Here is a 25,532-nt window from a genome sequence, read left to right as displayed (position 1 = left end):
GTAGATTTATTAAGAGTAATCTACTAACATCACAGAAGTTCAGTCACTCGTTGGCTTTATGGTGTTTTAAAGGAACAAAATGAATCCTATTTCTTTCTCACTGACATCTCACTTCCAGGGGCTTGCAAGGGTGACTTCTGAGAGAGTCTTGTCCTGGTGTTTGTACGACCTACCTGGCGTGCAGTCCGCCCCCGGCTCTGGAGCCCCATGTGCACTGCAACTCGTTTTAAAATGCAATGCATTGAAATCTTTCTCCTAATTCAAATTTTATGAACTATTTGAAGTCTAACTTTGTTTCTCTGATAGTTCTAGCATTTCACAGATGAATCCCTGTGGGGTGGGGGGGACACTCATGCAAATGAATCTCATGTAATGTCACTGTGTGCCATTCCCACTCAACACGAAGCTCTTACCCACTGGAACATTTTCTGTTTCTCTTCCAGGCAGAAAATCTGGGAATCTCTAGATCAGAATAAAATAGGCGACGAAACAGGGCTAAACATTTAAGCAAGCGTGTTCAGCAAAAATGCTTCAATGAAGAGTCCCTTTTCACCTTATTGAGAGATTCGTTTCTTTAGGTCACCAAGGCAAACTTTGTTCAAAGCTCCTCCTACCTTCTCCAGGAAAGAAAATCGTCTCTTCCAGCTGTGGTGGGAAACTCACACACAGGACTCTGATTTGGCGAGTACCACTAAAACATTTTCTTGGCACAGATCTAGTGCTCTGGTTATGTGGTGGAATCCAGCAGAGGAGCCCAACATATCCCGTGCAGTCCCTTTGACTACCTGTCACCCACGTGACTGTGCCATTTTGTTTGATAATATCACATGGTTTCAGTAAGGGCTTAGGAGAACATAACAGAGGCACAGAGGACTTTCCTAGCTGATTGCCTATGCTCAGTTACATTGGTTCTTATAGACTGGACGCTTGGCTGAAGTCACAAAACAGACGCTGACAGAATGAAGCCAGTGGTGCCGACTGAGACACCGACCCGCCTCTGGCATTGTTGGCACCCACCCTCCAGATGGAACTCCCGGGTCTGCGAGTCTCTCATCCACAGGGCCGCTGAGCCCAGGCTGAGAGAAGAGAGGGGTCAGATACTTATCTGACTTTTTCCTCAATGGTTTTTCTTCTCTTTTAACAGTGTGGTTTTAATTCAGGGCAGGCTTATTTAAATGTCTCATGAAGTAATTTACAATGCAATACGTCAAAGAGATACTGTTCTGTGTTTCTTGTTAAAACTCTTGCATCTCTTATTTAGATTTCCATTGAAAACCCTATGCGGTAAAATAGTGAATGTTTTAATATCTACAGCGAATGCATTCCTAACTATACAGTTACATGCATATTTATAGGCATATGTATGCATTATATAGTTAATATATGCACATATATAGTTACGAAGAAGAAAAACTTTCTAACCACATTTGTAATTGAAAGCCATGAAAGAAAGGCATTTAGCTCAGTTACTTAAGAGTGACTGGCTCACAGTATAGAGGCCACTTACGAAGTATTTATTGAATGAATAAATACAATCGGTGGGGATGCGACTGAGCATAAGCATCTCTGCACTCAGTTGAAATTATTCTATCGTGTTTATTTGTAACTTAGAAAACGCTTCATGTTAGAATAAACATCTAAGGGGTATAGTTGAAGAATGAGAAAAACATTCTACTTATTAAAGTGATTTTCAACAGTCTGGAATTTTACAGAATCTCTCACAGGATTAAAAACAAACAAACAGAAAAACCCAGAAACTATCTACTATTCAAGGAATAAGCCCCAGAATCTCAAATCTATACATTTGCTGAACAGCTTTTTTTAATGTTAAAAGAAAACAAAACAAAAAGCATAAAACCCTTCCAACAGAAGAAAGCTGGAAATCAAGCAAACAGAAAGCAGATCCATCACTTAAGAGCCTACGTCTGTGCACGCGCTTCAGAGCACTTCCACGGAAATTTGGCTGGACACGACAAAAACTTAGAAAGAGGCAATTTAGCTGCCTTCTTGCGGTAATTTTTACAAATGGGCTACCTTTATTGGAATATAAAGATTTTGCATAAGAGGAAATCCAAAATGAGAGTAGAAAGAGGTTTGACATCTAAGGCATATCTGGCAAAGTGCTCAGCGTTCCGAGCATAAATTAAATATTTCCTGTGTGTGTAACGAACGAAGGACCAGCCACGTGACTTGCTGTGCTTTCGTGCCGTTGGCAAACTCCATGACTGGTCAGGCCAGACCATTGTGTCTCAGCAGGTGACACACCGTCCGTCGGCAGCGCACCCTAGACGAGAGGCATCGCTCAGGCCTCTGCTCTCTCATGTCCTCTGCCTAGCTGATGGCCTTTTAAATGATTCCAGCATCTTCCTCTCCTCTGATCACCTGGCGTTGGCCAGGAGTTCCTGTTATGCCTTCCTAGGACACCCTGCTGTTTCTCATCGTGACCATCATATTTTACAATTAAGCACTGATTTTTGTTTGAATGATGCTGTTTTAATGGAGTGTTAGTTCCACTAAGCCAGTGGAGATTTGGCCACTATTGTATTTAGCGCAGTACTAAGGCCGGTAAAGTGTGCTAAATACAGATTTCAAAACGAATGAATAAGGTCGTTGTAACGCTAATGGCCAAATGACTGTGGTTCTGACTGTCACCAACTCAGGCCCCTTATAGAACTCTGTCAGATGAAAGGACTGTGTCTGCGGGTCCGAAACACTCCGCTTGTGGTTACTGCATCGCTCTTGACAGAGGTTCCCTCAGCCCTTCACCACTGGCGGTGCTCGTGGTGAAAAGGCAAGACTGGTGCCAAGTATGACCATTCCCGATGGTCCTGAGGCTGCAGATACTTAAAAGGGCCCTGTCTCTGCTCTCAGTACACAGCCTACCACCTGCTTGTGCTCCCCGAACAAAGGCTCCTTGCAAACAAGTCCTCCACTGGTGAGACACCGACCCAATCCCACAGTCATCCTCATTGCCTCTTATTTTCCCATCCTTAGGACAAAATAATAATGCTCAAAATATCCTTCTACGATGACACAATATCCCACATTGATGCCAAAGTATGTTAGCACACCCCCAGAGGCACCACCCCGGTTCAGACCTGCTCTGCAAACTGTCCCATAAGTGAGTAATTTACATGCTAAATCCTTGGGTGGGCCCAGCTCCAGCACATGGGGCAGCATTAAGGTAGAAAAATTCCACCAGAGTTTTTCCCGTGAACTCTACTCCTTTTGCATCCTCCAAAAACTATTGAATGGTGCAGCTGAAGCCAAGCCAAGGCTGGGGAAACTCTGCGGAGCCCCCTATTCACTCTACAGGGAATGCTGTTGATGCGGTGGCTGCATCTGTGAATGGTTAAGTATTTTTGGTTTAGTCTTGGGAGCTCACTGTAAACAGCAACGTGACAAAGGAGAAAAACCTCTAAGTTGGGATCGTACCTGCTGGAATCCTGACTCCCTCCCTGCAGCAGCGATACCTGGAAAGTGCTGCTAAGAACCCATTAGGCTGCATTTCTTACTAAGTGGTAAATGTTCATCACCACTGTGCATAGCTCTTGTGAGGATTCAGCCTGCTACACAGGAAAGCACTTGGGGCAGAGCTGGCCCTTGACACTCCATGAGGAGGTAAGTGATCAGTCTTCCCTTCTTTAATTAAGTGCTTCAGAAAATATATGCAGCTTCTACTCCAAATCCTCCCAAATCCTATTTGAGCTCTGTGCTTTCTTGTCTATTTTATTCATACGACCACCTTAAACATCCTTCATTTCCTACGTCAAGCTAGGAAATGTAACTCACTGCATGAGGGAGAATACTTTCTGGGAGTTCTTTGTTTGGTTAGGCTGTATGCCTCTTTGTGCCATGGTACTGATTATACACGGCATAGGTATAGAGGGTATCAGAGCAGTGTCACACGAACATGGAAAACACAGTCTGCTCTTCACGTTCAGGACCTCCTCTCTGGCCGGTGTAAGCTGCTGCCTGAGCGTGGCTGCCAGCTCCATTGTCTCACCCTCCAGACCAGCGCACGCTAGGATAGCCTGGGGGCGGGGCGTAGAGAACCCCGGGGACCTTGGAAGGGGACTATTTTGGAAGAGCTTTCTCCATTCTAGCCAGTCTCCACCATTCTGTATTGGGATGAGAAGTTAGCAAGGCATCATCTGAGTAGGAGGGGTACTTAGACTTATTTATAAGATTGACTTATCTTAGAGGAAAAACAGTGGCTTATGGGGTCACCTGAACTTGCCTCACTTTTAAAGACTGTATAGAAATGAGCTCACAGCCTATCTCTGGGAAACTTGTCCTTGTGACCTCGAATCATGGGCATGTTTCTTATTTCATAAAAGGTAATCTAATGGTCTCACTTTTTGGTAATCTAAGCATTTAAGAATATGAAATTTATCTTGCATAGAAAAGATGTTGACACATTGAATTTCTAAGTTATTCAATTAGAGAAATTTTTGCTAAAATTTCATAAATGCTATCAGAAATCTCATGAATATAGTTCACAATTAAGAGCTCCACTTCTGCTAATGACTGAGAAAAGAAAATCATAAACCAATGTTTCTAAGAAGCATATATGCAAAAATCCTAAACAAAATATTAGAAAATTGAATCCAGCAATCTACAAACAGGATAGTACATTAAGACCAAGCGAGGTTTATGCTGGAAAGGAAAAGTTGGTTTAATATTTAAATATAAATCAAGGTAAATTACTTTGTTAAGAGTATAAAGGAAAAAAATTATCTGATCATGCCTGTAGATACAGAAAAAGCATTTATCAAAGTTTAATACTCATTCGTGATAAAAACTTGCAGCATACTGGGAATAAAAAGGCATTTTCTTAATCTATGTATGATCTTGATCTAAAATACCCCAATGGCTGATATCATGTATAATGGTGAAATGTTGAACATCTGCCCCCAAAGACAGAGACCAAAGTGAGAATATCCATTCTCATTACTTGTATTCAGCGTATTGCTGGAGGTTCCAGCCACTGGAGTAAAATAAGAAATATAAATAAAAGGCATTATAATTTTGAGGGAAGAAGCAAAATTATTTTATTTGCAGATGACATATTGCTTTACACAACTGCCTAAGGAATCTTCAAAGCCACTTCTAGAAACCATAGTGAATTCAGCATGGTGGCAAAATATGTGAACTATATACAAAAATGAATTGTATTTCTATACACTTGTAGCAAAGACTTGAAAAATAAAACAAAAATAATCCATCTATAATAGCACACATACAAAATAAAAGACTTAATGAGTTAGAGAAAAGACATGCGAGACTACTACACGGAAACTCGAAGGCACTGCTGAGAGAAATTACAGAAGGCCCAAAGAGATGGAGAGTGATAACCATGCTGGTGGCTGGAGGACACCCCGTCATGAATGTGTTGCTTCTCCTCACACTGATCTGCTGATTCAACACAGTCTCAACCAAAATTCTGATGGTCCTTTGTAAAGGAAAGAGGCCAGCTGATTCTAAAAGAGAGTTGGGAAGGCAAAGCACCTAAGAAAGCCAATACCATGCTGTGTGGTGAGGATCGTGTGGAGAAAGAATAATCTATCAATGTTTTTTTCTGTTGACTTACATTAATTATAATAGTGGACTATTGCTTTAAGAATAAGCAAGTAGCTCAATGGAAGAGAATGGAGAGCTGAGAAACAGACCTACACATACATGGTCAAGTGATTTTTTGACAGATGTTCAAGGCCATTCAATGGTGAAATGAAAGTGAAAGTCTTGTCATCAGAATGTACTAAACACCTGTTCAGCTGCATAAAAGTGTGGAAAAATGACTCTTAATCTCTATCATTCACAAACACTTAAAATTAATTTAACATGTATCATAAACTTAACCATAAAACGGGGAGTCTAAGACTTCTGTAAGATACCACTGAACAATATCTTTGCAACCTTTGAAGTAGGCAAAGGTTTCTGAGGGAGGACAGAGCAAGTTATAAACACAAAGGAAACAGAGACTGATAAATCAGACTGCATCAGAACTAAAACTGCTCATCCAAAGAAACCATTAGAAAATGTAAATGCAGGCTACAGATGGAAATAAAAATATTTATAATACATATTTGTGACAAAGGACTTCTATCAAAATAAATACATTACATATATAATCCACTTAAAAATGTGCAAAAGATACTTCTCTAAAGAAGACAGGCATGGTCAACAAGAACGTGCAAAAGTGATCCAGATCCTACAGAAAAATGCACATGAAAACCACGACATACAATTTTATGCCCATTAGCATACTTACAATTGGAAAGACTGATAGCACCAAACATTGGCAAGTTCCAGTAACTGAAAGTCTCAAGCGCTGCTGGTGGGAATGCAAAATGGTACAACCATCTTGGAAAACAATTTGGCAGCTTCTTATGAAGTTAAACATGCAGTTGCTTCGAGGCCCAGCCATTCCATTTCCAGGTATTTACAAGAGAAATAAAAACAGAAAAAGACTAAAATAAGAATATTCATAGCAGCTTTATCCATAAAAGCTAAAACATGGAAAAAAACCAAATGTCTATCAAAAGAGATGCATAAACAGTCATAAAATGGACTATTACTTAAAAATAAAAAGAAACAACTCTTGATAAATAAAACATTGTGCATGAATCTCAAGAACATTACGCAGAAGGAGAGAGGTCAGACCCTAAAAAGCATATACTTCATGATTCAACTTGTATGAAGCTTGAGAACAGGCAAAATAAATCTCTGCGGTTATCTCCGCACGGCTGATTGTATTCTCAGTCTGTGGATTTCACTGTCTGCACTTTTCACCACAATACAGCAAATATTCAATGTTAGAGGTCTAAGTTTGCTAAGTTGTTCTTCGGTGTTTACTTTATTAGGAATTGGAGAGAATGAAGAGGTTTAGGCTTCGGGACAGGAAATAGACCAAGGAAACAAACCCCAAGGGCCGAGTGGGCATGGCTCGGGGAAGGATTCTCTCCCCATGACAGGCTGTTTCTAGCCCAGTTCACTCCCACCTGCCCCTGAGGACCCATTTCAACTGTCCATTCTATTTATGGACAGTTGGGTTTGGGTTAGAGGTAAATTGCCAGAAATAGAGGCAAATTAAAATGCCAGATTGATTTCCTTTATTTTCTCCTTCCTATTTTGGCGACTAGTAAGAGGTCTGGAAATGTTGATAACCATTTTAATAGAGACAAAAGCAGAGACCAGGATATACGGCCATTTTTCATATACTTTTTCTCTTAAATTCATGAGATTCGGAAACTTTCTGACTCTGCAGTTTTCCTATCGGGACTCTTACATCCCATGAGCTTTCATGACCTCATGGTGTTCCTTCTGCTCAGAAGTCCTTATTCTGATTTCTCTTTTAAAAATTCTTTTTTCGGGCGCGGTGGCTCAGGCCTGTAATCCCAGCACTTTGGGAGGCCGAGGCGGGTGGATCACGAGGTCAGGAGATTGAGACCATACTGGTCAACATGGTGAAACCCCGTCTCTACTAAAAAAATACAAAAAATTAGCTGGGCACAGTGGCGCGTGCCTGTAATTCCAACTACTTGGGAGGCTGAGGCAGGAGAATTGCCTGAACCCAGGAGGTGGAGGTTGCAGTGAGCCGAGGTTGCGCCATTGCACTCCAGCCTGGGTAACAAGAAGGAAACTCCGTCTCAAAAAAAAAAAAAAAAAAAATTCTTTTTTTTCCTCCAAATGCAATTCTGAATATCACGTTTGTCAAACCCGCTTCATCTGAAGAAACAGATTTGGGTTTTATTCACACCTTTGCCTCGACATCTAGAAGAGTGACGGGCCTGTAGAAGGTGATCAGCTCCTTCCCTCATTGGCAGTCGATCAATTATCAGTCAGTCTGTAGTGCGTATCCACTATGGTGGGCTGAGCAGTATCACCGCACACCTTGCACACCGACTGACCTGCCCAGGCAGCGTGAGCGCTTCTACCCTTTATATTCACAAAGCGCGTGCGCTACTGGGCTGCTTGTGTGTGTGCTCATTCTCTCTCTGCAGGCACTAAACTGACCGAGAGGCGTCTGAGTCTTGATGGTTTGTGTTGGGAAAGTGCAATGCCGAGTACAGAGTAAAAGTGCAACAAAATCTTCAATGAAAGAGAGAAAGGAGGAAGGAAAGAAGAAAACTGCTCACCAGAGGACAAGGAAACTTTCAGAAAAGCTCTGCTGTTTTTTTTTTCCTGGGTGTATGAAGGGGTGTGTGTGTGCCCGCACGCGTGCATGTGTGTGCGTGTGTGTGTGTGTGTGCGGTGTTCCTCTTCTGCATCCACTTTGACGTCTTAGGAGGATGGGATTTGCCAACATACAATCACTGTGACCTGGGAGGACAGCAGGGCGTCCCTGTCCCAGTGGAAATGGCTCCCTCCCAGCCCAGTTCAGGGAACATGGGAGTGGACTGAGACAGATTTAGCAAGAGGGTCTCCTTGCCCTGAAGCACCATGGGCTCTGGCATGGTGTTGGCCATTTTCATGAGGTGTGGGACGAGCTCCAGGGCTCCTCTGGGCACAGTGACAGTGGCAGAGTCTATGGCAAACCGCTGAAACTGGTGTGGTGTGAACTTGGCCCAGAATTCAACGGAACACCAATTTGACGCGTAGCTGTGGAAAGGATCAGGCATCTCCTTGGTCGGGAGAAAGGCAGTGATGACCGCGGGCCAGCCTCTCAGCACCTCGGGGAGTGGCTGGTGAGGACTGACCGGGCAGGGAGGTTAGTGTGCACCCAGCAGCAAGCTAAGCCAGCAACTCACCAGCCTCAGTGAAACCCCAGCCAAAACAATGCAGCAGCTTTAGAAGCTTTGAGTATCTGTTAGATTGAACCATATAAATTGAGGGTATTTGTCCATTTCTGACTTACCAAAATATCAGCTTCACATACTTTAACCTAATCTTTCTGTTTTAGTACTTGCTCTGTTTAAGGTTTAAGGTGCATACACCCAAGAAAAAGATAAAGAGACAAAGAAAGAAAGAAGGAAGGAAGGAAGGAAGAAAGGAAGGAAGGAAGGAAGGAAAGGAGGGAAGGAAAGAAGGGGATTTAAAAAATAAAAGAATTGTAAAATTAAAAGTACCATTTCCCCGTTTTTTTGCAGGTGATTTAGGGATAGTTACAAGCATGCGACAGGAACTATTTATGGTGGAGAAGTTAAGCATTGCTTCTGAGAATTCAGGGTGAGCGTGGTGCTCTCTCTCTCTCCTCCTGAACACGCCAGAAGGTCCCTTCTTTGTATGGAAATGGTTTCTGCTCTTCTTCCAGTCTTAATGTGACTGCATGGTCACTGTGGTGCAGAGCTGGGAGTGGTCAGAGTCAGAGGTTCAGCTGAGGAGAGGCCTCTTAGTCACCGTGTGCTGGCTGGAGGCTGGAGTGTGCCGGTGTCCACTTGACTGCCTTCCAAGGAAAGGTAGACAGCTGCATGACAGACAGGCCTGGTCACAGCAGGTTACGATGCACTGTGTCATCCGGCACACCAGGCAATTTCCTTTTTGAGTCACTTTTCAGCTAAGAATGAATCATGCTCCACCCTCTTTTTCAGCCTTTTCTGCTTGCCTGCTCCGCAGCCAAGATGGGAGGGAGGCCATTTCCTCTCTGGTGAGAGCAGGTCAGCAAGGAAGCTGCAGAGAGTGCAACCCTTTCCCTGACTGGGTGGGGTCTGCAGGAGAATGTCTGGTCCTTTTGAATGTGGCCCCTCCAGGAGCGGGGTGGCCAGCCCCAGAGCCTTCCACTGCCTGGAGACAAACTCTGTGCCTGGAAAGTGAGAGGTCGGGTCAGGCCATTTGCTAGTAGATACATGTCAAAGCGTTCCGATTCTGTGTGCGTTTTTCTCCTGACTTTAAACAATGAGAAGCTTGCCCATGGATCTTCTGTGAGAGGAGAGATTTGAGCAGCTCTGTGCCTGCCCCTGGGGCCCTAGCTGGTCGCTGTGCGCTCTATCACCAGAAAAGGAAGACGTATCTAAATCACTGTCACTGGATTTGGCCAATGGAAGTTTTGAAGACGTTTTCCATTTTCTCACGTTTTGAAAGTCTATACTTACCAAGAAAATGGCTTTAAGTCGTTGTTTTGTTGTTTGAAGCTTTCTTTTGTTCTCTGTTTCGTTTCTCACCCTATAGACCCAGGTCAAAAATGGAATGACTCCTTATACAATGCAATGCAATCAAGACATGACAGTGGGTGAGGCACGCTGGACACAGAGAGTGTTGCGATTCTCTGGCAGGAAGGAAGAAGCTGCCAATGCGGGGTGCGGGGTGCGGGGTGGGGGGTGGGGGGCTGTAAGGCCGCTGGCGCCTGCTCCCCACGCACTGAGCTGAACGCTGGAGGGGGTGGTCTCAGGGCTCTGCACCCCTGCCAGGTGGCCTTTCAGACCTGACACCTTTTTGGGAGCAGCAAAATGAAATCCTGAAGCCTGAGAAAAAGATAGGACTCATCAGGGGATCTAAAAGCCGGTGCAGGTGCCTTGCTTTCAGGCCAGGCGGGGTGCAGAGCTGGGGGATTCCCGGGGAGGTGCCAACGCTGAGTAGGGCTTGTGTGTACCTGAGCCTTCGCCTTCCCCTCCAGGCCTCTTCCAGTCCGTCCTGGAAGGCTCCCTTCCAGCTGCGGAGGCGTGCCTTTTGGATTTTGAGGTGTGTTTTTTCTCAATTCTTAAGAGCCTTCAATTTAAAAGGAGTTTCTTTAGAAAAAGGCTCCTACCTTGCTTCACGACGGATGTTGTGGGTAGAGTGGATGGCGGAGTAAGGGGTAGGCGCTAGGCCCAGCGGAAACGTGCGCCGGGGGCAAAGCATTCCTAGTTCCTGACCCCTGGTCACCCGGCCCTGCCCCAGGTCTGACTGTCACACACGCCGGACTAGGAGTATCCGGAGCACACAGCACCCGCTGCTCAGACTCCTTCAGTCACCGTCCGCTGCTGGAGACACAGGTCCAAACTCATCAGCTTGGTGTCCAGGGAGCCCCTGTATCCGCGCTCCTCTGCGCACTCGGCCCGGTGTACCTGGGTCCCAGCCTACCTTCTGCACAGCCGGTCACAGCTGCACCTCCGTGCCTCCCTCCCTTTGCTGGCTTTGCTCTCTTAGCCTGTAACTTCCTTCCTAGTTATGTCCATGCCCCCTTCTCTTTTCCTAATTCTTGAAATCTTAACCCATTTGCAAAGGCTGTTGATCTCCACAAAACTGTTCCCAATCCCTTAAGACAATAGGAATCTTGCATTTATTATTCTCTCCCGGCACCTCATATTGTCATGACGATAACGTCTTCTGCCTGACCCACCGTCAGTTATTGGACGGCCAGGTCCCTGATGTGCTCGTCTTTGGACACTCTGTTGCACGGAACACAGTGGCTGGATTGGAGTTGTTGGTTTAGGGCTCAGTTTAGCTGCAAACAAAAAGAGTCTGTTGGTGTTGTTTTTGACATGAAGGCTCGCTCTGTCGCTAGGCTGGAGAGCAGTGGTGAGGCCGCAGTGCAGTGCTGCCCTCTTGGCTCACTGCAACCTCCGCCTCCCAGGTTCAGGCGATTCTCCTGTCTCAGCCTCCCAAGTAGCTGGGATCACAGGCTCGCGCCACCACACCCGGCTAATTTTTGCATTTTTGGTAGAGACAGGGATCATGTTGGCCGGGATGGTCTTGATCTCTTGACCTCATGATCCACCTGCCTTGGCCTCCCAAAGTGCTGGGATTTGGCGCCCGGCCAAAGACGGGTTTTAATTATTGAATGAGCTGCTCAGAGGCAAAGTGAACGTCAGGGCACTAACAGGTTCAGAAGTGGCGTGTGGCTGCACAGCGCCTGCCTGCTAGCTGGAGGATGAGGGCCTGGTGTCCCGGAAATAGACTAGGGGATCAGGACTGCCCAGTGTTGCTTTGCAGAAAATGCAGAGGAGCCAGAGCCACCATCCAGATTGTTTTCAGGATACCAAACATAGCTGGACTCTTGTCAAGCCTTTTGTAAGATTTCCTCTAGGCATGGCCCCTTGACATTCCCTGAAAGGCCCGTGTTTGAGGGCCAGGCTGGTGAGGGGAAAGGGGCCTTGCATGAGAACCTTGCTTTGGGAACTCCTGCCTGGAACCAGGAATACCATTCCTCTTATCCAGCACTGACTTAGTTGTAGAATGGCAGAATCTTCGAGGCGGAAGGCTCTGTGGAGATGACCTTGTTCAGATTCCCAGCCAATACTCAGGTCTCTTCACAGGGTCCACGCATCCTTCAGCAGCACGCACTGTGGTCTGTGGAGTCATGCCTCTTCCAGGAAGGGCCCATACACATCAGGTCCCTTTCCCCTCACCAGCCCGGCCCTCAAACGTGGGGCCTTGCAGAGATTGTCCAGGGACCATGCAGAGAGAAAAGCTTACGATAGGCTGGGAGAGCGTCCAGCAACTTGGCAGAGACACTGTAGCACTATCCCTGTGCCGGTCAGCCACCTCCTCCTCAGGAAGGAGTGAGATGCTGACAGCACTCCATTCCGACTCAGAAAAGACCAGAATACGCCATCTTAGTGATACATTTCTGTAATTACTCTTAAAAATGCCCACATATTGTTAGATCTTCCAATCTACTTGTAGGGAGCCTCGGGTTAATACTTGACAGTCCGACTGGAGTTTAGCATAAGCTGTCATGCATGAGTAGGGGCTAGTGCAAACGCAAGGACAGTTCGGATGTAAAGAATTCTTTCATGATGGTTTCAGGGCTGACTGAGGGGTTTCTCACTCAGAGGAGGGCTGATAAAGAAAGAACTTCACTGAGAGGGTGAAGCCAGCTCGTCATAACTCTGTCTGCTGGCCTTGGAAGAAGGATGCATCCATCAGATATATCCAGTGCCTCAGGAAGCGATAATGATAAGAATGTCATATTTAAAAACATAACATCCTCTGTTATATTCATGGGATATGTGCTATGAACGGAGTTTTCAGATAACTTGAATGAGACATTTTCCACACTCCTTGTCCAGATTCTTGAGCACTGTTTCTAATTCCTTCTAATTAAGGGAGCAGGGAGGCTGTTGTGATTTACTTTTGGACTATGGAGTTCTTGTTTTATCTCTCCTTCATGCAGATGTTTCCCATGTGACTCCTGGCAGAGTCCTTCTTTTGAGCCATTGCACCCTGCTGTTACTTTGCCATCTCATCCAAGATGCCAAGAACTCTCAGGACAAGGCTCAAGATAAAAAGAAAAGATCGGAGCTGAGCACACACACACACAGGCACACACGTGTGTGCACACAGGACTCAGAAGCCTCTGTGATTGGCTCTGAAGCGTGCAGGCAGAGGTGTGTTGTACGGGGAGGCCTGGATGTTGAACTGAGCAGCACCTCGTAATCTGGCCACTTGTCTTGAAAGAAACAAGAAGAGACAGGCCCGAATCCCTGAGCCATCAGAGGACCCCAAGCAGCAGGGGCGTGCTGGTGGAACAAAGGGCCTCCCGACATGTGTGAGGGCTGTGTTTTGTCGGCTAGGTATCACATTCCAGCCACAGCATGACAGACAAATGTCAGGCCAGATGAGGAGATGCAATCTGCTCCACCGAATGCGTCTGTACCTGGCTCATGTGATGGCAGCAGATGCTGACTTAATACGGGTGCAGGTGCAGGGAAAAGGAGGAAAGCCCAGACACGAGGAGAAGCGCTGCGAAAGCCCAGAGCCTCCCGGGAGGCTCACTTTTCCGTGGTAGTGACTGGGACTTCTGTGTGACATAGATCTTGTCCATCCCGTGCCTTGTTGACGCTTTCTGACAGAGGAAGTCTGAGGGAATCCTTAACATCTGGAAACTAAGGGTCATTATGCCAATACCGGCCTTTCTACTCCCCTCCTTGTGACATGGACCTGAAGACTCCCCGCTTACTCGTGGCTGCCACATTCACCCTTGATGATAGGACTGTCTTTACGCTGCTGGGTGTCCTTGGAAGGGTGCTAAGGGGAGACTGCCTCAGTTAGGCAGGGCTGGTGACCTCCTTACTCCTGACCTTGTGTCACACAAGAGTTTTAATACTGTACCCTGAACCTTGGTAATGCCCAGCGTCAACTGTACTAGTTTTTGAGATCGGAATTCCAAAATTTCCTGAGCATTATTTATGGAGCGTCTTCAGTTAGTGTGCCGTCTGTTCAGATGGAATGCGTTGCATCTGCGTAATAACAGTTATATTATTAAAGTCATTGAAAATAAAGACACTCTTTGTTCCCAGGGTAAATACCAGCCTCTAGCCTGGGACACAGAAGCTGCTTTTAATCCTCCAAATGGGATGTTTTCGGCTTCTGACAAACGTTGACATCGCGTTGCCCACAGGGACACTAATGTCCCTCGTTCTGCGACTCCTGTTCCTTCTTCCCTGTATCCTTCCTTTCCTTCTCACTATTACTATTGTTGCTATTGCTTTCTGTTAGAATTTGCTCCATCCTTTCTAGTTGGAATATTCCTTTATTCACATAAAAACTGAGCTCAGAGGCATGAACTTGCTCAAATGCCTGCCTTCCTTCTGCCCTTGAAGCTTTACTTTTTTAATTGAAATTTTTGTCGAGATGACAGATCCACATGTGGTTGTATCCTTTATCCAGTTTTCCTCATTGGAACATCTTGCAAAACTATAGGCTTGCAGTGTTACCACCAGGATACTGACGTTAATGCAACCCACTATTCTTCAGATGTGCCTAGTTTAACTTATTTGTGTGTGTGTGTGTGTGTGTGTGCGCGTGCATGTGTTCAGTTCTGGGCAATTCTATCCTGTGTATAGGTCTGTGTCTTCATCACCACATTTAGGATACTGAGCAGTTCCATTACCTCAGGGATCCCACCTTTCTTGTTAATTCACTTATTTTTTTTTTTTAGAACACCTTTGGATTTATGAAGAAATTAAGCAGATGGTACAGAGACTTCCCATATGCCTCTCCCACTCCCATATAGAATTTCCTTTACGGTTGGCATCTTATGTAGGTACGGTTTATTTGTCACGAATTAATAATAAATTATGATTTATCACAATATTGATAGATTATGAAGAAGCAAAGTCCATAGTATACCCAGGTTTCTTGGGTTTTTACCTTTTGCCCCTTTTCTGCTCCAGGATCCCGTTTACATGGGTACACTCGGATACCACTCTACATTTAGCGCTCATGTCTCCTTGTGTTGCTTTTGACTGGCTATTTCTCAGACTCCCTTCTCTCTAGTGACTTTTACAGGTCTAAGAAATAATGGTCAGATTTTTTTTTGGCAGATGCTATCTGATGCTTTTCTCTTGATTAGACTGACCTGGGTTTTGGGAGGAAGATCATAGAGGTAAGATGCCATTTTCTTTACACCATATCAAGGGTACATACTATCAACATGACATATCACTTTAAATATTGACCTTGGGCTGGGCATGGTGGCTCACACCTATAATCCCCGCACTTTGGAAGGTCGAGGTGAGTGGATCACCTGAGGTCAGGAATTGGAGAACAGTCTTGTCATAATGGTGAAACCTCGTCTCTACTAAAAATACAAAACATTAGCTGGGCATAGTAGCCCATGTCTGTAATCCCAGCTACTCAGGAGGCTGAGGCAGGAGAATAGACTGAACCCAGGACGCAGAGGTTGCAGTGAGCTGAGATTGCACCATTGCACTCCAGCCTGGGCAACAGAGCAACACTCTGTCTCAAAAAAAAATGTTGACCTTGGTGACCTGTTGAAGTAGTGTTTGTGAGGCACCACTCCTTCTCAATGTCATAGAAGTCCTAGCTAGTGCAATAAGACAAGAAAAGGAAATAAAAGATGTATAGATGGAGAAAGAAGAAATAAAGCCATCTTTGTTTACAGATGACACAATCATCTGTGTAGAAAATCCCAAAGAATCGACAACCAAAAACTCTTTTTAGAGCTAATAAGTAATTACAGAAAGTTTGCAGGATACAAGGTTAGCATCCAAATGTTCATTGTTTCCCTATATACTGGGAACGAATGATTGGAATTTGAAATTAAAAACTCAGTACCGTTTATATCAGGACCTCAACAATTACATACTTAGGTATAAATCCAACAAAATATGTACAACATCTTAAGAGGAAAATTAGAAAACTCTGGTAAAAGAAATAAAAAATAAATAAATAGAGAAATACTTTATGTTCATGGATAGGAAGGCTCAATATTGGTAAGATGTCACTTCTTTTTAAATCCTAGCAATCAAAATCCCTGTATTTTGTGGATTCTCAGTTAATATGGAGAGGCAAAAGCCACAGGATAGCTAAGATTGAAGAAGAACAAAATTGAAAGACTGGCATTACCTGACCTCAGACCTACTTTAAAGCTTCGCTTCAGCAATCAAGGTATCAAGATCTTATGGTATTACTGGAAAGAATAGATAAATTAATTAAACAGAATAGAAACCGCAGAAATAGACCCACATAAATATAGTCAATTCATCTTTGGCACAGGAGCAAAGGCAACACAATGAATCAATGAACGTCTTTTCAACAAAAGCTGCTGACACAATTGGATATTTCCTTGCAATGAAGCAATCACTAAATCTAGACATAGACCTTTTTGATATTTCTCAAAATCTGTAAAACGCAATTTTGGTAGTGAACCTTAAGGCAAACTATGAACTTTGGGGACACTGATGTGTCATTGTAGGTTGATGATTTATAAAAACTGTGACACTCTGGTGGAGGATGGTGACTGCGTGGGGGGCTGTTATATGCTCTTGTTCTACAATAAACCCCAGGCAATTGCCTAGGTAACGCCATCTGTAGATGCTATTCCAACTCCTTGAAAATCTCTAGTAAATGGGCCTCATGACTTACTGAGACGCCATATTCTATCCTTGGCTCACTCTTAATTGTTAGGAAGTTTCTATGTGTATATGTTTTCCTTTTGGTGTGCCCACTAAATCAAAACAGAGCAAAGAATACCCCTCCTTCACAAGAAAGTCCTTCAAATGGCTCAGGTAGAGATCATAGTCTATCTCACTTCTCTCTTTTCCCAAGTCTTCTATTTTCCAGCTAAAATAAAACACCCAAAGCACCAACAAACTTATCTTCTGGTTCTTTCTATGGTTCCTCTTATAAAGCTATTTCAAGTTCTCCCCCCAGCTGATAGCTAATCCCAATTACCTCAATTTCCTGGTGCCCTAGTCCTAATTCACCCTCCTGGCCTATGCCCAAACACTGCATTTATTTCAGCTTGGCCCAAGACCACACTGCTGTTTTGTTACACTCATACAATAGCATTCATTTAAGAACTGTTGACTGAGCAGCTGCTTTGCTGAGAGGTGTTCAAGGCCTCAAACCCGGCAGAGGTTTTAGGGATCCCATAAGGTGTTTTCCACAATGTATCAGGAAGAAAATGGTAACAGATGTCCTAATACCACAAAAAAACAGAAGCATCACATGGGCCAGGAAGACACAAAATGTCTTATGATGGAAACACTTTCTGAGTCAATATTGATGGGTGGATACGACTTGGAAATATCCAAGGAGGTGGTACATGGCTAAGCTGGTTGATATTCAATTTCTTTTTTTTTTGAGACAGAGTTTCGCTCTTGTTACCCAGGCTGGAGTGCAATGGCGCAACCTCCGCCTCCTGGGTTCAGGCAATTCTCCTGCCTCAGCCTCCCGAGTAGCCGGGATTACAGGCACACGCCACCACGCCCAGCTAATTTTTGTATCTTTAGAAGAGGTGGGGTTTCACCATGTTGACCAGGATGGTCTCGATCTCTTGAGCTCGTGATCCACCTGCCTCGGCCTCCCAAAGTGCTGGGATTACAGGCTTGAGCCACGGCGCCTGGCCCTGATATTCAATTTCTACTCGACCCTTAACGTGTTTTACCAGGAGCTGAAGCTGGGCTTCCTGTCCCTATTTACACATTAGCAACATTGTTTTCTGTTCTTTCTTTTAACTTTGAACCAAATGTAAAGTATTGTAAATCTCTGTTAGGCCTTAACGATTTAATGAATCCCACCATTCTAGACACTGGGACTTTGGTGGTGTCCTCACCTTGCTATCCAGCCTGCTTCCTTCCCTACCCAGCTTCCGGTCCCCCAGCAGTTTAATATGTTTTCCTTCCACTCCTTCCTCCAGGTCGATTAGGAAAAGAGTGGCCTAGCCTGAGTTGAAAACAGGCCTGGGCTCACCCTGGAAGCTGACCTCCACAGGACCCTGATCCCTTTATCACTGTTTGCCTCCCACATTCTTCCACTCATAGCCAGCCTCCCTTCCAAAGAACAGAAGGAGACCCCGTCAGATACAGTCTTGGAAACCTGACCCGTTTGCTGTGTATCCCTGATTTGCTGGCTGGAAGCAAGACAACAAAGGAAATCAGGCTTGTTGGCATAGCTTCTTCTTCATAAACCCCCGGGGATCACCGTCTCCTTTCTAGGCACTTGGACGGCATCCCAGGACGCTTTTCTAAGTTCTGCAGCAGGCTTCCATGTCTGCGGTCAAACCCACGTGCCTGCTCTTGGTCTCGGCGTTCTAGCATCTTCCCCTCTCTACAGGCCTCTGTGATGACCCACAGTGGAGCAGTGGTCCTGGCCACCCATGCGTTCAGCAAGTGTAGACAGTTGATCTATTTGTGTATATGATTTGCTCTGGCCAAGAGGCTTAAACTCCTATTGAGAAAAGTTAGAAGCAAATCACATTTTTCTGATGATCTTGTTGGGCTTAGATTTCCTCTTAGCAATATTAGGTTTGCCCTTTCTGTCTAAAATGATTTAGTTTGATGGAGAAGACCGAATTAACATAAAAATTGAGTATTGGTTTCTGTTTATCATTCATCAGCATTTCCCTCACTGACCTCTGGCAGGAGATCTATCTTTCCAGTTCCCTTTGATTCTTTGAGGATGGCGTATGATAGTTTAAGTGGGTAAGAACATGGCTTTGAAGTGTGCACCTGGACTAGATGACCGCTCCCTTTGAGCAGTGTCTTGGCTTTTCCAGGTTTCTGTCTTCCGCCCTAAAAAAATGTGGATTAGAATGCTATGCCATCAAGTCACTATGGAAATTAAAAGAAATTAAAATTCTGTTTCTCATAGACACCCTGTAAGTGCCAGTTCATAAGCTGATTTTATTCATGTATTTGTTTAAGTTTCCAAGTTTTGTTTCCTTGGTGTTTTCACGCCTTCAACATGAATATTGTATGTTCTGTCACTCTCTTGCCTAGATCCTTCCTCCCGTCTTTCCATTTGTGGGCATGCTTTTCCTTAAATGCAAAGGATCAATTAAGACAACATGAATAAATAGCATAGTGTTTAGTTAAAAAAAAGTCAGATACAAAAGAACACATTTGTGGGATTTCATTTATAGAACGTTCATCAACAAGCTAAATGAAATGGAGTGTTTAGATGCATGCTTGTATATGAGAATTATTCAGAGTAGCAGGTGAGTGACCCTCACCACTCACAGGTGTGATCCTTCAGAGGAGGGGAAGAGTGGCGGCGGGCAGGCTGCAGGGGCTTGGGAGTTGTTGGACCTGGGCGGTGAATGTGGTGTGATCCTGTTACAGTGACTCAGAATGCCATCTATCCATATTATATGGATATTTGTTTATGTGTCTTGTGCTTCCCAATAATCTTCTTTAAAAAAGGCTATTAAAAGTTAATTTAAATATATATAATATGTGAAGATGGGAGCAATGAGCATACCTTTTTTTTTATACAAACTTAGAAAATGCTCATTAAGCTCGGTTATTCTTAACTTTTGTTTTAAGCTATGAAGGACTAAACAAATGATGAGTATCTTTGCCCTTCCTTGAAGTAGCCTTAATCATTGAAGCTGGGGCCTTCTCTTGTGACTTCTGTCTTCAATCTGACAATGCCTGTCTGATTTCAATGCAAGTGTGCCCCGGTGTCAGGTTGGGGTGTATTCCTGGAGGTTTTGTGGTTGCCTCGCTGGGGAAACTCCTGTGCCCCCACCCTGTCCTGTGTGCCTTCTCCACACCATCCCAGGCAGCTCCAGCCCTCCACTCTCCCACACAAGGCAGCCCCTCAGTCTAGTAAAGCAGGGTTGTGTCAGACACAATTGTGGACAAGAAAAAAATCCAATGCACTGCTTAAAATCTGTGACTTTTTTTCCATTCCTCTCATCTTTGGACTTAATTTCACAGGTGAATAAAATTCCATAGGACCCAAGGCATGTCTACAATAACGAAGAAAATGAGTATGAATATTTTTCAAATCGCACATTACAAAGAATGTGCCAGTTGTCCAGCAAAACAAAATTATTTTGCATGTACAGTACACCTATGTGCTCAAAGCTTAGAGAAGAAACAAACTTCCGGTCCTGACAGGAACCGCAAGAAGTAAACTTCCGGTCCTGCTGTGAACCTGTTTATCTTTGTTCTCCCCTACTAAGTACACCTGTAAACGCTGGAAATAACCAAAGGAAAACAGTGGAAGGTGGCAAAAGAAAGGGGAACAGGCTTGGGAAAAATGTGACAGCAGGATGTCTACAGCTCCTTTATCTGCAGAAGGTGGCCCAGACCCTGGGCTTCTGCATCTCCACCTACAGCAAATGGCAGCCCCCATAGGCCCATGCGCCCCTGGAGGGAACCCGGGATCTCTCAGTGCCACGAACAAGGGTTTCTTTGTGGGGCCCGGGGTGCAGCAGCTCCTTCATTCCCTCTCCACCCGGAAGTACTGGCAGGAGGATCTCGACAAGGCCCAGGCCAGGGAAGCCTCTCCCTCCCGGCAAGCCCGAGACTCCTTGACCCACAAGGGCGCACTGGAGTGGGCTGACACGATCAACCTGAGGGTCCTGGCCACAGCCAGTAGGCCCTGTGTCCCACAACCCGAGACTCACCTCCCGCTTCAAGAGACACCAGCAGACCCACACAAACACGTCGAACTGCGTTTCTAACAGTCTTAATTTTTCACAGCAGTTTCAGTTCCACAGGAAAATTGAGATGAAGGCACAGAGTTCCCATGTACCGCCTGCCTTCTGGCCTGCACAGCCTCCTCCACTATCAGCCTCGCCCTCCAGAGTGGAGCATCTGTTACAATTGAGGGACCTCTACTGACCCGTCATCCTCACGGAGAGTCCATTGTTTACATTTGGGCTCCATCTCGGTGTTGTATATTCCATGTTTGGACAAATTATGATGACATAGATTTGTCATTACAGTGTCTCATAGACACTGATCACCATGACAACAAAGGAAATCAGGGTTGTTGGCGTCGCTGCTTGTTCTTCAGACACCCACCGTGATCACTGTCTCCTTTCTGGCGTCATATCTGAAGAGTCAATGCCAGATTGATACTTACCTATCTTTTTCCCTATTGTCTTCTAGAAATGTCATAGTTTTATGTTTTACATTTACAATTAGCTCTATTTTGAGCTAATTTTTGTGATGACTGTAAGATCCGTGTCTAGATTTTTCATTACTTTTTTTGCATGTGATTCTCCAGTTAATCGGCACGACTTGTTGAAGGACTATCTTTGCTCCACTGTATCCCCTTTGCTCCTTTGTCTAAGATCAGGTGACTATTTATGTGAGTCTATCTCTGGGCTCTCTCTTCTGTTCCATTATCCATCCATTTGTCTGTTCCTTCACTAATACCACGCTCTCTTGATGACTGTAGCTTGATTACAAGTCTTGAAGTCGAATTCTGGTATCCTCCAAAGTTGTTCTCCTTCAACATTGAGATGACTATTCGGGGTCTTTTGCCATATAAACTATATAGTCAGTTTGTTTATATCCACAAAATAACTTGCTGAGATTATTTTTTTATTGCGATTGTGTTTGTCGCAACACAAAAAATAAGTGTTGCTCACAAATTCTATATCTACCAAAACTTTCCTGCAAGAATGAAGAAGAAACCAAGACATATTTTGAGGAAGTAAAACTGGGAGAATGTTACCAACAGACCTATCTTAAAAGAATGGCTCTAGAAAGTTCTCTAAATAGAAAGGGAGTGCTAGAAGAAGGAATCTTGGGATACGAGAAAGGAAGACAGAGCAGAGTGAGAGGAGAAACATTAACAAACACAATGTACTTTCCCTCTTATCTTGAGTTTTCTAAACCATTTTGATGGTTGAATCAAAAAATTTAATATTGTCTGAAGTAATTCTAAATTTATGTGGAGAAAGTATGTAAGGAATGCAGAAATAAGGAACAGTGAATGCAAGTAAAGTGAAATAAGGTTTCTATTTATTAATAAACTGGTAATATGATAGCAGTAAGTTGTGATGTCATACAATGTAATACAAAGAAGAACTACTTTAAAAAGCGATGTAAGGAGACATACTCAAAACCACTATAGATAAATCAAAACTGATTTCTAAAAAAGTTCAAGTCATCCTCAGGAAGGCAGGAAAGAAAAAACAACAAAAAGCAGACAAGCAAAATATGAGAACACACAGAAAAGAAAAAATAAAATGTCAGCTTTAGGTTTTAACCTAATAACAATTGCGTTGCAGGTAATTGGCCTATATACCAATTAAAAAAAAAACAAAAACAGAAATTGGCCCGCAAATTTAAAAACATGACCTACATATATGTTGTATACCAAATATTCACTCCAAATATAATATAGGCAGGTTGAAAGTAAAATGGTAGAAAGGATATATCATGAAAATATCAATCAAAGGAAATTAAAAACAGCTATATTAATATTAGATAAAGCAGACTTCAGAGCAAGAAAACTATCAGAGGCAGAGAGGATTATTATAATATGACAAAAAAGTCAATCTGCCATGAATACTTGCCAATCTTAGTTGTATATGCACCAAACAACAGAGACATAAAAACTGTGAAGCAAAAATTGATAGAACCAAAGGGAGAAACAGGCAAATTCACAATTACAGTTGCAGATTTTGACATTCCTTTCTCAACTAGATAGAAAGTCAGCAAGGATATAGAACAATTCAAAACAGGCTCTAATCAACATTTATGGAGCAACAGCAGAATACTCATATTTACTTTTCTCAAGCACCCAGGGAGCATTTGTCAAAATATTTTGGTCATGAAGGAAGAATCTAAATAATTATATAAATGCTGAAATGATACAGAATATGTTTATAACCACAATGGAATCAAAATAGAAATAAATAACAGAATGATAATGGAAATATGTAGACACTTGAAAACAAACAACATGCTTTTTAATAATTCATAGGCCAAAAAAGTCTAAAATAAAGTAAAATATACATTGTACTGAGTAAAAATGAATCTACAACATATAAAAAATGTTTGAACACAGCTAAAGCAGTGGTGAGAGGAAAATTCATAGCACTAGATACTTACATTAGAAATAGAAAAGTCTTAGATTAACAACCTAAGATCCCATCTCAATGATCTAGAAAAGGAAGAGCAAAATAAACTCAAAGCAAGAATGAGGAACATAAGAGGGATAAAAGCAGAAATTAATAACATTGAAACAGAAAAAATAATCATCAAGTAAACAAAAAGCTGGTTCCTTGAAAATATCAGTAAAATCGACAAATCTCTAGCAAGACTGACAAAGAAAAAAGAAGACATAAGTTGCCAATGCTGATATTCATTCTTGAGAATAATACAGGGGCTACTACTTCAGACCCTGCAGCCATTGAAAGGATAATAAAGGAATAGCCAAACGACTCAGTACGTAGACAATTGACAATTTCAACAACATACACCAATTCCTCGAGGGCCACAAACTACCACAACTCAACAGACATGAAATAAATATTTGACTAGTCCTATGACTACTGAGGAAATGCAATCTGCAGATATAACATCTCTCAAAACAGAAATTCCAGGCCCATCCAGATATCTTGAGAATTCTACCGAAAAAAGAATGAATGACAGATTCCAAGGGAACACCTTAGAGAAGGAATGAACATTTCCCAGTTCACTTTTTGAAGCTAGTACTATATAACTAATACAAAAAACAGACGCAGGCAGTGCCAACAAAGAAAACTAATGACCAATATCCTCGAGATAATATTATTCTGTTCACTTAAAGGTAAAGAACTTGAGTCTCAGAGGATTTGCTAATATTTTTGTAGAATAAGGGCTTGAACTGATGACTTCTGAATTGTGGTGACTAGCAACCCCCTTCCCACCTTTACTTTCCCTCATTATGGGCTGTTTTTCTTTCCACTTCTCATTGCTCTTCTTTCTGTAAATATTCTTCTTCTTCTTCATTTTTATTTTATTTTTTTTTGCCTTGGTATTTCACTCTTGTTGCCCAGGCTGGAGTGCAATGGTGTGATCTTGGCTCACTGCAACCTCTGCCTCCCAGATTCAAGCGATTCTCCTGCCTCAGCCTCCCGAGTAGCTGAGATTATAGGCACACATCACTATGCCCAGTTCATTTTTGTATTTTTAGTAGAAATGGAGTTTCGCCCTGTTGGTCAGGCTGGTCTCGAACTCCTGACCTCAGGTGATCTAGCCACCTCGGCATCCCAAAGTGCTGGGATTACAGGCGTGAGCCACTGTGCCCAGCCTCTCTAAATATTCTTCTATCTACTGAGTGTGAATCCCAACATTACTACTTAGAAGTTAAGCTTGGTCAAGTCACTTATCTTTCAGAACTTTAGTTTTCATCTGCTAAAGTGGGTAATGATAGTACCAATCTCGTGAGGTTGTGGGAAATATTAGATATGCAAATACAGGAAAACTGCTTGACAAAGTATCTGGTCACGGTGCTGAGAATTCATCATTATTATCATCATAACTACTTTTTATTAAATACACTTAGTTGGTATTTCTCAAGGGCTGCTCTGTTGTCAGTGAGTCAAATGAATCTACCTTCATGAGTTTATTTCTCAGTATGATGGGAAAGCCTGTGACTTGCGTAGATGTTTGGTGGTAGAGGGAAAACGTTTCAGATCCTAAGTGTGGCTATGGCCCTAGGAATCTACCCAGTGCTTTGGGGCTTTGTGGATGAACAAGGAGTGTGGGTGCACTTTTGGGTTGCTGTGCTGCAGCAGATTCCTCCCTAAGGTATTCTCTGGGAAACTGGCTTTTACATATTATAATGTGGCATGGGGAAAAGAGAGGAGAATAGAAGGAGGAGGGGGAAGAAATGGAGGAAAAAGAGAATGAAATGGGAGGCAAATGTGTATTTAAAACTTTAGAGAGAGGGCACACAATTTGGGATAAAACCCAGACATCAGCTAAAGTTGAAGAGACCAAAAATCTAAATTATAGCTTGAATTCAGGCTATGGAGCATCATGCAGGTGAAAGACACTTGTTGATTGTAATATCATGAAGCTGAACTGTTGAATAGAATCAATCTGGCTGTCTTGAGCTTTTGGTTAGTGAATGGGTCTGTCTTTGCTTTAAGTATTTAGTGTTCCTTATTCTCATCAGTTATAAAGTCTTTCAAAACATGATTCCTTAAGGCAAACATCTGGAGCTTAATTGAGCCATATTATTTCAGCTCTTCCACTGTCTTCGATCGTATCTGGTGGAATATGTTCTCCTTTCTATGTTAGAGAAGCAGGAAATATAATAACTGAAGCTTTTAAATTTCATAGAATGGGAGATTTCTGGTTTAAGATAGTGTGATACAACAGAAAGCATACTGAGTATGCAGCTCTGCAGGCCGTAGGGCGAGTCAGGTCCCTTTCCAGAGCCTCAGATCCTCCAGTGTGGCATGG

The 25,532-nt window shown here is 43.3% G+C and overlaps 1 long non-coding RNA gene across 1 annotated transcript; it reads right to left on the bottom strand.

Moving 5' to 3' along the window:
- Positions 1-18,989: 18,989 nt before the first annotated feature.
- Positions 18,990-20,999, bottom strand: LOC144579821 (uncharacterized). Its single transcript, XR_013528230.1, has 2 exons — positions 20,747-20,999; positions 18,990-19,148 (listed from the first exon to the last, which is right to left on the bottom strand). It is a non-coding gene; the product is annotated as an uncharacterized LOC144579821 (long non-coding RNA).
- Positions 21,000-25,532: the final 4,533 nt, after the last annotated feature.

The sequence above is a fragment of the Callithrix jacchus genome, chromosome 16, assembly GCF_049354715.1.
Source record: "Callithrix jacchus isolate 240 chromosome 16, calJac240_pri, whole genome shotgun sequence".
In the NCBI taxonomy this organism is placed as follows: Eukaryota; Metazoa; Chordata; class Mammalia; order Primates; family Cebidae; genus Callithrix; species Callithrix jacchus.
The sequence above is the reverse complement of the archived record's forward strand: the minus strand, read 5'-3'. Positions and strand labels throughout refer to the sequence as shown.